General features: G+C 63.4%; 2 non-coding genes across 2 annotated transcripts; both read left to right on the forward strand.

Moving 5' to 3' along the window:
• The first annotated feature begins 546 nt into the window (after positions 1 to 546).
• Positions 547 to 665, forward strand: LOC131864085 (5S ribosomal RNA). Its single transcript, XR_009362976.1, has one exon. It is a non-coding gene; the product is annotated as a 5S ribosomal RNA (ribosomal RNA).
• A 7,804-nt stretch (positions 666 to 8,469) lies between these two features.
• LOC131864086 (5S ribosomal RNA) lies at positions 8,470 to 8,588 on the forward strand. Its single transcript, XR_009362977.1, has one exon. It is a non-coding gene; the product is annotated as a 5S ribosomal RNA (ribosomal RNA).
• The last annotated feature ends 2,502 nt before the right edge of the window (positions 8,589 to 11,090 follow it).

Below are 11,090 nucleotides of genomic sequence, written 5' to 3' on the forward strand. Positions count from 1 at the left end.
TCTTCTCCTAAAACCCAATATTTGTTTATTAAGTCTCGGAACACATTTTTGTTCTCGTGGACCCATCATGGGTCTTGGAACGCATTTGTGGTCCTTGGGTCCCATTTTGCATCCCGAAACTTGTGTTTTGGTGCTTGATCCCTATTTTGGGTGCCCACCTTGCACCAAGTGCGCACCCGGGGCAAACCGAGCGCCTTGGTGCACCGGGGCAAGATCGAGCGTGCACCCGAGGCGCCCCGAACATGCACCAAGGTGCACTCGGCCCACATGTGAGCGCAGGTCGTTGCGCCCGAGGTGGTGTGTGGGCACCGCGTTGCAGACGGGACACTGCACGCACACGACGCCCCCTCCAGGTGCACGCACGTAGGCCGGGCCGGGTGCACACCCGACGCCCTAGCAAGGTGCGCGCACCCGGGCAGGGCTCACACTTGGCGAACGGGGCGCACTTCGCGAGGGAGGGTGTGCACCTCGACGGGGGTGGGTGGCCGGGGTGGATTCGCACGTGGGTCGCGGTTTGCTAAGTACACACTGCGACAAGCTCATAACGGGTGCGATCATACCAGCGTTAGTGCACCGGATCCCATCAGAACTCCGCAGTTAAGCGCGCTTGGGCCGGAGTAGTACTGGGATGGGTGACCTCCCGGGAAGTCCCGGTGTTGCACCCTTTTTTAGTTTTTCGCCGGGCGTCGCAATGCTATTTGAATAAACCTTTTGCCCGTTTGCGTTCTCGTCGGGGCCGGGCCGGGCCGGGGTGCGCTGCCCGCACTACCGCGCGCGCGGGGGCGACACCGAGCGCGCACCCGAGGCGCCCCGAGCACACAGGCCACGGTGCAACCCGGGCGTTGTGCGCGCACCCCGGTGCGCCCGAGGTGCTGCGCGCGCACCCAGGTGAAATCGGTGTGCACCTCGGCCAGTGCGCGCTCGGTCGAGTCGCGCACGTTGGCCAAGGTGCACGGTGATGTTTCTTACTCTAAGGTTCCGCACCAGACGCCCGGGACAGGTGAGCGAAGCTGGGCGGGGCCGGGTGCGCGGCCGGGGCAGGTGCACGCAGCTGGAGAGAGCTTTGGAGCACACTTCGGAGCGCACCAATGATGCGCTCCATTCAAAAGTTTCCTGAAAAGGCAAAAAAAGTTGAGATTATAGAATTTCCCACTTGAGAGATTGTAAAAAAAAAAAATTTAAAATGAAGGAAACGCGGGTGCCAAGGTGTGCGCAGCCCAGCCAAGGTGTGCGCACCAAGGCGCCCACCCTGGCGAAGGTGCACGCAAGGTGCGCACCCGAGGCAAACCGGACAATTAACCCAACTTTCGACTTCGCGCGCACCTTGGAGCGCACTTCGGAGCGCTCCTTGGTGCGCACCAATCTTGGGCACCTCGGAGTGCACCATGGCGCCCACCAAGGTGCGCACCCGGGGCAAACCGAGCTCCGACTTCGTGCGCACCTTGGAGCGCACGAAAGGTGCGCACCATGGCGCCCACCAAGGTGCGCAGCCCAGCCAAGGCGTGCGCATCAAGGTGCGCACCCTGGCGAAGGTGCGCACCCGGGGCAAACCGAGCTCCGACTTCGTGCGCACCTTGGAGCGCACAAAAGGTGCGCAACCCAGCCAAGGTGTGCGCACCCCGGTCAAACCGAGCTCCGAATCGTGCGCACCAGAGGTGCACGCCATCGTGCGCACCTTGGAGCACACTTCGGAGCCCTCCTTGGTGCGCGCCGATGTTGCGCACCTCGGAGCGCACCCGGGGAAAACAATGCAATTAACCCGACTTTCGACTTCGTGGGCACCTCGGAGCGCTCTCGGGTTCGCACCTCGGAGCACACCGAGGTGCGCACCTTTGATGCGCTGCCTTCACCAATTTCCAGAAAAGGCAAGAAAACATTGAGAAGGTGTGCGCACCGAGGTGCCCACCCTGGCGAAGGTGCACGCGAGGTGCGCACCCGGGGCAAACCGGGCTCCGACTTCGTGCACGCCGCACCTTGGAGCACACTTCGGAGCGCTCCTTGGTGCGCACCAGGGCGCGCAACCCAGCCGAGGTGCCCACCCCGGCGAAGGTGCACGCGAGGTGCGCACCCGGGGCAAACCGGGCTCCGACTTCGTGCACGCCATGGTGCCCACCGCGGCGAAGGTGCACGCGAGGTGCGCACCCGGGGCAAACCGGGCTCCGACTTCGTGCACGCCGCACCTTGGAGCACACTTCGGAGCGCTCCTTGGTGCGCACCATGGTGCCCACCAGGGCGCGCAACCCCGCCGAAGGTGCACGCGAGGTGCGCACCCGGGGCAAACCGGGCTCCGACTTCGTGCACGCCGCACCTTGGAGCACACTTCGGAGCGCTCCTTGGTGCGCACCATGGTGCCCACCAGGGCGCGCAACCCCGCCGAAGGTGCACGCGAGGTGCGCACCCGGGGCAAACCGGGCTCCGACTTCGTGCACGCCATGGTGCGCACCGCGGCGAAGGTGCGCACCCGGGGCAAACCGGGCTCCGACTTCGTGCACGCCGCACCTTGGAGCACACTTCGGAGCGCTCCTTGGTGCGCACCAGGGCGCGCAACCCAGCCGAGGTGCCCACCCCGGCGAAGGTGCACGCGAGGTGCGTACCCGGGGCAAACCGGGCTCCGACTTCGTGCACGCCGCACCTTGGAGCACACTTCGGAGCGCTCCTTGGTGCGCACCATGGTGCCCACCAGGCCGCGCAACCCAGCCAAGGTGTGCGCACCAAGGTGCACGCGAGGTGCGCACCCGGGGCAAACCGGGGTCCGACTTCGTGCACGCCGCACCTTGGAGCACACATCGGGGCGCTCCCGGGTTCGCACCGGCGTTGCGCACCGTGGTGGGCACCTCGGAGCACACCAAGGTGGGCAGCGAGGTGCGCACCTTTGATGCGATGCCTTCACTAATTTCCATAAAAGGCAAAAAAAAAACGAGATTTTAAAATTTCCGTTTTGAAAGATAGTGAGAAAAAGGGAATGCTGGTGCCATCTTGAGCCCGCCCTGGTGCGCAGCCCAGCCAAGGTGTGCGCACCAAGGTGCCCACCCTGGCGAAGGTGCGCGCCCGGGCAATTAACCCAACTTCCAACTTCGCGCGCGCCAGGGTGGGAGCGCACCCAACAACCGGGCCTGGGAAGAGCCAATGCGAGAAACCCCACCAAACGCTCTGACAAAAAAAGAGGGGGCGCTCCAGTAACCCCGCTTCGGAGCGCACCCTGGGCAAACCCAGCCAAGGTGCCCACCCCGGCCAAGGTGCAGGCGAGGTGCGCACCCGGGGCAAACCGGGCTCCGACAACGTGCACGCCGCACCTTGGAGCACACTTCGTAGCGCTCCCGGGTGCGCACCTCAGAGCACACCAAGGTGGGCAGCGAGGTGCGCACCTTTGATGCGCTGCCTTCACTAATTTCCAGAAAAGGCAAAAAAAAAAGGAGATTTTAAAATTTCCGTTTTGAAAGATAGTGAAAAAAACGGAACGCGCGTGCCATCTTGAGCCCGCCCTGGTGCGCAGCCCAGGTAAGGTGCCCACCCTGGCAAAGGTGCGCACCCGGGCAATTAACCCTACTTCCGACTTCGTGCGCGCCAGGGTGGCAACCGGGCCTCGGAAGAGCCAATGCGAGAAACCCCACCAAACGCTCCGACAAAAAAAGAGGCGGCGCTCCAATAACCCCGCTTCGGAGCGCAGCCGGGGCAAACCCAGCCAAGGTGCCCACCCCGACGAAGGTGCACGCGAGGTGCGCACCCGGGGCAAACCGGGCTCCGACAACGTGCACGCAGCACCTTGGAGCACACTTCGAAGCACTCCCGGGTGCCCACCGGCGTTGCGCACCGTGGTGGGCAGCGAGGTGCGCACCTTTGATGCGCTGCCTTCACTAATTTCCAGAAAAAGGCAAAAAAAAATGAGATTTTAAAATTTCCGTTTTGAAAGATAGTGAAAAAAAAGGAACGCGGGTGCCATCTTGAGCCCGCCCTGGTGCGCAGCCCAGGCAAGGCATGCGCACCAAGGTGCCCACCCGAGGTGCACACCCGGGGCAAACCGGGCTCCGACTTCGTGCAGGCCGCACCTTGGAGCACACTTCGGAGCGCTCCTTGGTGCGCACCATGGTGCCCACCAGGGCGCGCAACCCAGCCAAGGTCTGCACACCAAGGTGCCCACCCCGGCGAAGGTGCACGCGAGGTGCGCACCCGGGGCAAACCGGGCTCCGACTTCGTGCACGCCATGGTGCCCACCGCGGCGAAGGTGCACGCGAGGTGCGCACCCGGGGCAAACCGGGCTCCGACTTCGTGCACGCCGCACCTTGGAGCACACTTCGGAGCGCTCCTTGGTGCGCACCATGGTGCCCACCAGGGCGCGCAACCCAGCCAAGGTGTGCGCACCAAGGTGCACGCGAGGTGCGCACCCGGGGCAAACCGGGGTCCGACTTCGTGCACGCCGCACCTTGGAGCACACATCGGAGCGCTCCCAGGTTCGCACCAGCGTTGCGCACCTTTGATGCGCTGCCTTCACTAATTTCCAGAAAAGGCAAAAAAAAACGATATTTTAAAATTTCCGTTCTGAAAGATAGTGAAAAAAACGGAACGCGGGTGCCATCTTGAGCCCTTCCTGGTGCGCAGCCCAGGCAAGTTGTGCGCACCAAGGTGCCCACCCTGGCGGAGGTGCGCGCCCGGGGCAAACCGGGCTCCGACTTCGTGCACTGCATGGTGCCCACCAAGGCGCGCAACCCAGCCAAGGTGCCCACCGCAGCGAAGGTGCACGCGAGGTGCACACCCGGGGCAAACCGGGCTCCGACTTCGTGCACGCCGCACCTTGGAGCACACTTCAGAGCGCTCCTTGGTGCGCACCAGGGCGCGCAACCCAGCCGAGGTGCCCACCCCGGCGAAGGTGCACGCGAGGTGCGCACCCGGGGCAAACCGGGCTCCGACTTCGTGCACGCCATGGTGCCCACCGCGGCGAAGGTGCGCACCCGGGGCAAACCGGGCTCCGACTTCGTGCACGCCGCACCTTGGAGCACACTTCGGAGCGCTCCTTGGTGCGCACCATGGTGCCCACCAGGCCGCGCAACCCAGCCAAGGTGTGCGCACCAAGGTGCACGCGAGGTGCGCACCCGGGGCAAACCGGGGTCCGACTTCGTGCACGCCGCACCTTGGAGCACACATCGGGGCGCTCCCGGGTTCGCACCGGCGTTGCGCACCGTGGTGGGCACCTCGGAGCACACCAAGGTGGGCAGCGAGGTGCGCACCTTTGATGCGATGCCTTCACTAATTTCCATAAAAGGCAAAAAAAAAACGAGATTTTAAAATTTCCGTTTTGAAAGATAGTGAGAAAAAGGGAATGCTGGTGCCATCTTGAGCCCGCCCTGGTGCGCAGCCCAGCCAAGGTTTGCGCACCAAGGTGCCCACCCTGGCGAAGGTGCGCGCCCGGGCAATTAACCCAACTTCCAACTTCGCGCGCGCCAGGGTGGGAGCGCACCCAACAACCGGGCCTGGGAAGAGCCAATGCGAGAAACCCCACCAAACTCTCTGACAAAAAAAGAGGGGGCGCTCCAGTAACCCCGCTTCGGAGCGCACCCTGGGCAAACCCAGCCAAGGTGCCCACCCCGGCCAAGGTGCAGGCGAGGTGCGCACCCGGGGCAAACCGGGCTCCGACAACGTGCACGCCGCACCTTGGAGCACACTTCGTAGCGCTCCCGGGTGCGCACCTCAGAGCACACCAAGGTGGGCAGCGAGGTGCGCACCTTTGATGCGCTGCCTTCACTAATTTCCAGAAAAGGCAAAAAAAAAAGGAGATTTTAAAATTTCCGTTTTGAAAGATAGTGAAAAAAACGGAACGCGCGTGCCATCTTGAGCCCGCCCTGGTGCGCAGCCCAGGTAAGGTGCCACCCTGGCAAAGGTGCGCACCCGGGCAATTAACCCTACTTCCGACTTCGTGCGCGCCAGGGTGGCAACCGGGCCTCGGAAGAGCCAATGCGAGAAACCCCACCAAACGCTCCGACAAAAAAAGAGGCGGCGCTCCAATAACCCCGCTTCGGAGCGCAGCCGGGGCAAACCAAGCCAAGGTGCCCACCCCGACGAAGGTGCACGCGAGGTGCGCACCCGGGGCAAACCGGGCTCCGACAACGTGCACGCAACACCTTGGAGCACACTTCGAAGCACTCCCGGGTGCCCACCGGCGTTGCGCACCGTGGTGGGCAGCGAGGTGCGCACCTTTGATGCGCTGCCTTCACTAATTTCCAGAAAAAGGCAAAAAAAAATGAGATTTTAAAATTTCCGTTTTGAAAGATAGTGAAAAAAAAGGAACGCGGGTGCCATCTTGAGCCCGCCCTGGTGCGCAGCCCAGGCAAGGCATGCGCACCAAGGTGCCCACCCGAGGTGCACACCCGGGGCAAACCGGGCTCCGACTTCGTGCAGGCCGCACCTTGGAGCACACTTCGGAGCGCTCCTTGGTGCGCACCATGGTGCCCACCAGGGCGCACCCGGGGCAAACCGGGCTCCGACTTTGTGCACGCCGCACCTTGGAGCACACATCGGAGCGCTCCCAGGTTCGCACCAGCGTTGCGCACCTTTGATGCGCTGCCTTCACTAATTTCCAGAAAAGGCAAAAAAAAACGATATTTTAAAATTTCCGTTCTGAAAGATAGTGAAAAAAACGGAACGCGGGTGCCATCTTGAGCCCTTCCTGGTGCGCAGCCCAGGCAAGTTGTGCGCACCAAGGTGCCCACCCTGGCGGAGGTGCGCGCCCGGGGCAAACCGGGCTCCGACTTCGTGCACTGCATGGTGCCCACCAAGGCGCGCAACCCAGCCAAGGTGCCCACCGCAGCGAAGGTGCACGCGAGGTGCGCACCCGAGGTGCACACCCGGGGCAAACCGGGCTCCGACTTCGTGCACGCCGCACCTTGGAGCACACTTCAGAGCGCTCCTTGGTACGCACCAGGGCGCGCAACCCAGCCAAGGTGCTCACCCCGGCGAAGGTGCACGCGAGGTGCGCACCCGGGGCAAACCGGGCTCGGACTTCGTGCACGCCGCACCTTGGAGCACACATCGGAGCGCTCCCGGGTTCGCACCAGCATTGCGCACCTTTGATGCGCTGCCTTCACTAATTTCCAGAAAAGGCAAAAAAAAGAAAAAAATGAGATTTTAAAATTTCCGTTTTGAAAGATAGTGAAAAAAACGGAACGCGGGTGCCATCTTGAGCCCGCCCTGGTGTGCAGCCCAGGCAAGTTGTGCGCACCAAGGCACCCACCCTGGCCAAGGTGGGTCACGGGGTGGGTCCTAGGGTGGGTAACGGGGTGGGTACTAAGGTGCGTGCCAAGGTGGGTCATAGGGTGGGTGCCAAGGTGGGCACCAGGGTGGGTGTGCACCAACCCTAGCCAGGGTAGGTCACGGGGTGGTTGTCGGGGTGGGCGTCAAGGAGCCAAGATGGGTGGCAAGTAGCCAAGTTGCGTGCCAAGGTGGGTGTCGGGGTGGGTGCCAAGGATCCAAGGTGGGTGCCAAGGAACCAAGGTGGGTGTCTGGGTGGGTGCCGAGGTGGGAGCCAGGGTGGGTCCCAAGGTGAGTGCAAAGGTGGGTGCCAGGGTCAAGGTGAGTGCCAATGTGGGTTCCAAGGTGCCAGGGTCAGGGTGAGTGCCAATGTGGGTTCAAAGGTGCTAAGTTGGGTGCGAGGTTGGGTGCGAGGGTGGGTGGGTGCCAAGGTGTGCTAGGTGGAAGCCCGGGTGGGTCGGCATCCCATGGGTGTCGAGTTGGGTGCCTGATGGGTGCTTCTTGTCAAGTTTTAGTCGCCGGGACTCATTTCGAGCCTTAGAGGTCGTTTCTTGTCCGGTTGCCCTGTCTTCGACCTGGGAACCCAATTTTGGTCCTCGGGTCCCATTTTTTTTTGTCTCGCATCCCACTTTTGGCCTGTGGCCTTTTCGGGGTCGATTCTCGTTTTGGGCATCAGAGCATGTTTCTTCTCCTAAAACCCAATATTTGTTTATTAAGTCTCGGAACACATTTTTGTTCTCGTGGACCCATCATGGGTCTTGGAACGCATTTGTGGTCCTTGGGTCCCATTTTGCATCCCGAAACTTGTGTTTTGGTGCTTGATCCCTATTTTGGGTGCCCACCTTGCACCAAGTGCGCACCCGGGGCAAACCGAGCGCCTTGGTGCACCGGGGCAAGATCGAGCGTGCACCCGAGGCGCCCCGAACATGCACCAAGGTGCACTCGGCCCACATGTGAGCGCAGGTCGTTGCGCCCGAGGTGGTGTGTGGGCACCGCGTTGCAGACGGGACACTGCACGCACACGACGCCCCCTCCAGGTGCACGCACGTAGGCCGGGCCGGGTGCACACCCGACGCCCTAGCAAGGTGCGCGCACCCGGGCAGGGCTCACACTTGGCGAACGGGGCGCACTTCGCGAGGGAGGGTGTGCACCTCGACGGGGGTGGGTGGCCGGGGTGGATTCGCACGTGGGTCGCGGTTTGCTAAGTACACACTGCGACAAGCTCATAACGGGTGCGATCATACCAGCGTTAGTGCACCGGATCCCATCAGAACTCCGCAGTTAAGCGCGCTTGGGCCGGAGTAGTACTGGGATGGGTGACCTCCCGGGAAGTCCCGGTGTTGCACCCTTTTTTAGTTTTTCGCCGGGCGTCGCAATGCTATTTGAATAAACCTTTTGCCCGTTTGCGTTCTCGTCGGGGCCGGGCCGGGCCGGGGTGCGCTGCCCGCACTACCGCGCGCGCGGGGGCGACACCGAGCGCGCACCCGAGGCGCCCCGAGCACACAGGCCACGGTGCAACCCGGGCGTTGTGCGCGCACCCCGGTGCGCCCGAGGTGCTGCGCGCGCACCCAGGTGAAATCGGTGTGCACCTCGGCCAGTGCGCGCTCGGTCGAGTCGCGCACGTTGGCCAAGGTGCACGGTGATGTTTCTTACTCTAAGGTTCCGCACCAGACGCCCGGGACAGGTGAGCGAAGCTGGGCGGGGCCGGGTGCGCGGCCGGGGCAGGTGCACGCAGCTGGAGAGAGCTTTGGAGCACACTTCGGAGCGCACCAATGATGCGCTCCATTCAAAAGTTTCCTGAAAAGGCAAAAAAAGTTGAGATTATAGAATTTCCCACTTGAGAGATTGTAAAAAAAAAAAATTTAAAATGAAGGAAACGCGGGTGCCAAGGTGTGCGCAGCCCAGCCAAGGTGTGCGCACCAAGGCGCCCACCCTGGCGAAGGTGCACGCAAGGTGCGCACCCGAGGCAAACCGGACAATTAACCCAACTTTCGACTTCGCGCGCACCTTGGAGCGCACTTCGGAGCGCTCCTTGGTGCGCACCAATCTTGGGCACCTCGGAGTGCACCATGGCGCCCACCAAGGTGCGCACCCGGGGCAAACCGAGCTCCGACTTCGTGCGCACCTTGGAGCGCACGAAAGGTGCGCACCATGGCGCCCACCAAGGTGCGCAGCCCAGCCAAGGCGTGCGCATCAAGGTGCGCACCCTGGCGAAGGTGCGCACCCGGGGCAAACCGAGCTCCGACTTCGTGCGCACCTTGGAGCGCACAAAAGGTGCGCAACCCAGCCAAGGTGTGCGCACCCCGGTCAAACCGAGCTCCGAATCGTGCGCACCAGAGGTGCACGCCATCGTGCGCACCTTGGAGCACACTTCGGAGCCCTCCTTGGTGCGCGCCGATGTTGCGCACCTCGGAGCGCACCCGGGGAAAACAATGCAATTAACCCGACTTTCGACTTCGTGGGCACCTCGGAGCGCTCTCGGGTTCGCACCTCGGAGCACACCGAGGTGCCCACCCTGGCGAAGGTGCACGCGAGGTGCGCACCCGGGGCAAACCGGGCTCCGACTTCGTGCACGCCGCACCTTGGAGCACACTTCGGAGCGCTCCTTGGTGCGCACCAGGGCGCGCAACCCAGCCGAGGTGCCCACCCCGGCGAAGGTGCACGCGAGGTGCGCACCCGGGGCAAACCGGGCTCCGACTTCGTGCACGCCATGGTGCCCACCGCGGCGAAGGTGCACGCGAGGTGCGCACCCGGGGCAAACCGGGCTCCGACTTCGTGCACGCCGCACCTTGGAGCACACTTCGGAGCGCTCCTTGGTGCGCACCATGGTGCCCACCAGGGCGCGCAACCCCGCCGAAGGTGCACGCGAGGTGCGCACCCGGGGCAAACCGGGCTCCGACTTCGTGCACGCCGCACCTTGGAGCACACTTCGGAGCGCTCCTTGGTGCGCACCATGGTGCCCACCAGGGCGCGCAACCCCACCGAAGGTGCACGCGAGGTGCGCACCCGGGGCAAACCGGGCTCCGACTTCGTGCACGCCATGGTGCGCACCGCGGCGAAGGTGCGCACCCGGGGCAAACCGGGCTCCGACTTCGTGCACGCCGCACCTTGGAGCACACTTCGGAGCGCTCCTTGGTGCGCACCAGGGCGCGCAACCCAGCCGAGGTGCCCACCCCGGCGAAGGTGCACGCGAGGTGCGTACCCGGGGCAAACCGGGCTCCGACTTCGTGCACGCCGCACCTTGGAGCACACTTCGGAGCGCTCCTTGGTGCGCACCATGGTGCCCACCAGGCCGCGCAACCCAGCCAAGGTGTGCGCACCAAGGTGCACGCGAGGTGCGCACCCGGGGCAAACCGGGGTCCGACTTCGTGCACGCCGCACCTTGGAGCACACATCGGGGCGCTCCCGGGTTCGCACCGGCGTTGCGCACCGTGGTGGGCACCTCGGAGCACACCAAGGTGGGCAGCGAGGTGCGCACCTTTGATGCGATGCCTTCACTAATTTCCATAAAAGGCAAAAAAAAAACGAGATTTTAAAATTTCCGTTTTGAAAGATAGTGAGAAAAAGGGAATGCTGGTGCCATCTTGAGCCCGCCCTGGTGCGCAGCCCAGCCAAGGTGTGCGCACCAAGGTGCCCACCCTGGCGAAGGTGCGCGCCCGGGCAATTAACCCAACTTCCAACTTCGCGCGCGCCAGGGTGGGAGCGCACCCAACAACCGGGCCTGGGAAGAGCCAATGCGAGAAACCCCACCAAACGCTCTGACAAAAAAAGAGGGGGCGCTCCAGTAACCCCGCTTCGGAGCGCACCCTGGGCAAACCCAGCCAAGGTGCCCACCCCGGCCAAGGTGCAGG

Source organism: Cryptomeria japonica, unplaced genomic scaffold, assembly GCF_030272615.1.
Source record: "Cryptomeria japonica unplaced genomic scaffold, Sugi_1.0 HiC_scaffold_76, whole genome shotgun sequence".
Lineage (NCBI taxonomy): Eukaryota > Viridiplantae > Streptophyta > Pinopsida > Cupressales > Cupressaceae > Cryptomeria > Cryptomeria japonica.